The sequence below is a fragment of the Alosa pseudoharengus genome, unplaced genomic scaffold (genome assembly GCF_046254945.1).
Source record: "Alosa pseudoharengus isolate Yale_2024_CS ecotype anadromous, Long Island Sound unplaced genomic scaffold, YU_APseudo_1.1 YU_APseudo_1.1_scf_12, whole genome shotgun sequence".
Classification (NCBI taxonomy): domain Eukaryota; kingdom Metazoa; phylum Chordata; class Actinopteri; order Clupeiformes; family Clupeidae; genus Alosa; species Alosa pseudoharengus.
In genome coordinates, this window is record NW_027468587.1 from 16820205 (window position 1) to 16824325 (window position 4121).

Here is a 4121-nt window from a genome sequence, read left to right on the forward strand (position 1 = left end):
CCCCCCCCCCCCTTCGTCCTCCCCACATGCTTAAATTTGTCATTGCCAGAAACTGTTGCAATTACACAATTACTACCTCAGCGTGGGCAATGGTAGGAACCCACTTGCTCTGGCTAATAGTCACTCATGTTCTGGGAACAAACTCCATGGGATAGGGTGTCCTACCAGTTTGTGGGGGAAAGGATTAGAATTTTGTCTTCTCTTCTTTTCCTTTCTTCTCTCTTTTTTTTTGCTGTGAAAACAGCTTGCTTGCCCTTTCTTCTTTTTGCACGGATAGCTTTAAAGTGGCTTTGTCGGAGGAGCTGGGTGTGCAGTGCTGGGCTTCTGTTTTGTCTCTCCTTTGCTGCCGCAGCTAAAAGGGCAGCCGTTTAATGGGGTGTTAATTTTCAAGTGCCACTCACCTCCATGTGCTAATCCACCAGTGAAGTTACCGCCATAAAATAAGGACACAACGGGCCGTGGGGTCATCAGATGTCTGCAGAGGTGAGGACAGGAGGGAGGGGGAAAAAACGTCCTTGCCAAGTTCTTGTTTTTCGAAACAGGAAAATGTTAAAAGAAAAATAAAGTAATAAGGAAAAATGATTCAGTTATATGAAAAGAAACATTTCTGAAAAGTCAGATTATTCCAATTACACAGAACTCCTAGTTTTTATCCAGTCTTTCTTTTGGCAGAAAAAAAAAAAGAAACATTGCTGACAGTTCAACTAGGTCATAACTGACAACACAGCTGACTGCACTTAGTGTGTTAGACTCTTTTATGAGCTTTCCTCTGTAATTGTGGACTCCATTAATGGCTGAAGAGGAACAGTCACACCAGCATGATAACTTCACTGAGCCTACTCCCCCTCCCAACCCCCCCCCCCCTTCACAATAGAGACAACAGGCAATTAAGTGGCAACCCTTCAGTCAATCCCACACCTTAATGAAAGTCCAGTCTTCTCCAATGCCCCAGGTGACGCAGAGGGGAGGTGTGTGTGTGTGGGGGCAGTTGTGAGGGTGTGAAGTGGGGTGGGGGAGGGGGTTGGGGGGTGATTGCATCTGGCGGGGCGAACAATTACACTGTCACAATCAAAGGAAACAGACTTTAAATGGTCCGTCAAGCCACACGGGGAGCTAATAACCACTCATCTCTTCTCCCAGCATGTCTCAGAAGGCCTCTGCACGGCCCTTTGTTCTGTTGATCACCTGCGCCTAAATAGATTGGCTCGCCTCGCCGCTACACCACCTCGGGCACTGTGAGGGCTGCTGGGGCTGAGGCTGAGAAGAACCCCCCCCCTGCCCCCCGCAACCCCCTCACAGCTCCGGGGTGTGTGAAGAGGAGCTAAGGTGATATCCACACTGAAAAGCAAGCGGCAAAGCACATAACTTTGTTTCCACTTACATTTAACTTCGCACCACTAAATACATTCTTTTTTTTTGCTGCTGTTCTGTATTGTGTATGTGTGTGTGTGTGTGTGTGCGCGCGTGTGTGCACGTGTGTGTTGTTCTTTTTGTGCAGAACTGAAGCAGTCTCTTAGCCTGACGAGCCAGACCCACATTAAAATGTAGGGTCTGAGCACTCACTGTTCGCAGTGCTCAGTCCGAGGGGCGGGATAATTGGTTGTCTTTCAAATTCCCTCTGCACGCAATAGGACAGCGCTGAGTCCCATGCGTTTTCCCACTAGCGGAGCTAGTTGGCTAGTTCAATCTTTTGCCATCTTAAAACAAGCTTAACTCGTGTCACACTGTTGGCCAACAGCAACATCCATCTTCTTTGTTTTCAAGTAGCAGGGAATTCAAGCCAAACCGTTGCAACTCTGCCATCAATCATTATGTTAATCCCGCCTAACAACTATATACACGATTTGATTGGCCTGATAGAAGTTTAATTTTTCGAGCTCAAAAGCCAACGGAGAGTTGCTAGACTAGCCCTGGAAGCAAATGTAATTTGCTGCCGCTAGGGTGCGTCTAGATTTCTAGGCTAGCAGTCTCTGAGTGTCACATAACTTTTTTTTTAACACCATCATATTTTAACCTTCGACCATCAGCATTTTGAAAGGCTTTGTGTTTACACACTTACAGTCAGGTCATTTCTGTTTACTCAACATCCTACAAGGCCTGCCCCCAAACCGAGTCAGGTAAAAAAAATGCCAGTCTAAAAATGGCCCTCGCTGTTGGAGTCTAATCCCTTCACTTTACAGGCTCATTACAGGCACTCCCCACGGACAGCCCTGTGCATCTGTGTGCATCTGTGACTCGCCTTTTTCTAATGTTCTGCAGACTCGCCACTTCCTCTCCTTCCTCTCTGTGCGCAAGTTTAATACCTGTTCCATGTTTGAAATCAATTAAATGCCGAGTGGTAATTAGAGAAGACACTGGGGGAAACGAGAGAAGGCATCCTGCCCCCCCCCCACTCCACCCCACTGGTTTAATGATTTGCCAGAAGCCTCTGCACATGGCATGGCTGGAATGTTTGTCTGGCCGTCCCAAACCGCGAGAGCCATTGTGTTTAGAGGCATGAGAGAAAGACAGAGAGAGAGAGAGAGGGGAAGAGAGAGAAAAAGATAAATAGGGAGAGAGAGATAGAGAGATGTACGTTGTCGTGGGCCTATAAACTGCGTTTGTGTACTGAGAGTTCTGATCAGTGTCCTTGGGTAGAGGGCATGATGGTCGGTTTCTGTGTGTGTGTGTGTATGTGTGTGTGTGTGTGTGTGTGTGTGTGTGTGTGTGTGTGTTAGGGGGTTGCTATGATTTCACATGATCAAGCACTTCATCCATCTCTGGTTGCTGGACTGCTGCACGAAACCCGGGAGCAGCAGCAGCTGCTTTCACTTTACCTGGTTTGTCAGTGCATGCATGGAATCAGGGTTGGTAATGGGCACCATTTATTTATTTATTTTTTTTCATCTTTTTTTTTTAACATTTCTCTTTTACATCTTTCAAACATCTACAGCTCTCTCTCTCTCCATCTCCTCCTCTCTCTTTCTCACTCTTTTTCTCAGTTCCTCCATTTTTCCCTTGGCTATCCCAGAGACACCCCATTCATTCATCTTTTATTAAACTTCAGCGCTCTCAGAGGCTCATTTCCTCTGGCGGGGTGTTTCCCGTGGCTCTCAGCACCACGAGCAGCGTGGAGCTAGCAGGGCCTGACCAGAGTGGACCCCTCCACCCGGCCCACAGAGGTGGGGAAGGCCTGGGATGGGCCAGGGGTGGCGTGGTCAGGGGGTGGGGGGATGGGGGGATGGCTGTATGGTCGGGGGTGGAAGTGTTTTGGGGGATAAAGAGGTTGGAGAAGCCCCCCACCTGTGGTGCAGGGGTTTTTCAATAACCACCTCTCCATCTCCCCTCCCCACAGACACATGTAGTCACACACACACACACATGCTCACACACACACACACACACACTCACACACATGCACATACTCAAACACTCACACACCCACCCTCGCGCACACACACACACACACACATTAACAAAATCCCTTCTTGTTCTTTGTCGCCTTGTGGCAGTAGGAGAAACCTGAGTCTTCAGGAAGGACTAGTTATCTTTATCTAATCCAGCTAGAGGTGGGATTAGACTCTTTGCCATTGTGTTGATTCTTGGATGAGATTTTAAACTGACACAAGATTTCTAAAATGCTTAGCAGACTATCTGTGGTTTCACCAAATAATATTGTTGTGTTAGTCTTTGCAATGTGTTTAAATCTTGAAGCTCGTATACTGGGTAAACTCCAAAGCTAAGTTCTTGAAAGACAATTGGGGACCAATTTTTCTTAGGCACACATACTGCTGCGCGTATAAACATTATACAGTGTGTGTGTGTGTGTGTGTGTGTGTGTGTGTGTGTGTGTGTGTGTGTGACTGCACCCTTGCTTATGGAGTGAATTAAAGGCAACTTAAGCAGTTTTATGAAACATGTACGGAACGTATAACGTTATTTTCATGGTCTCTAAATGAACCATCTGGGGTACTTCTTGGCAAAGCCACCTCAGCCCCCTTTGTTACGAGGTTTATTTTTCTTCTCTGAAATGGTGAACACTGCACACTGGGGCAAAAACCTTTGACATGAGGGACTGTGGCCAAAGTGCACAGTCCCATTCCCTGCACCTAATCGTTGAAAGTAAAGCACACCGAGAACTG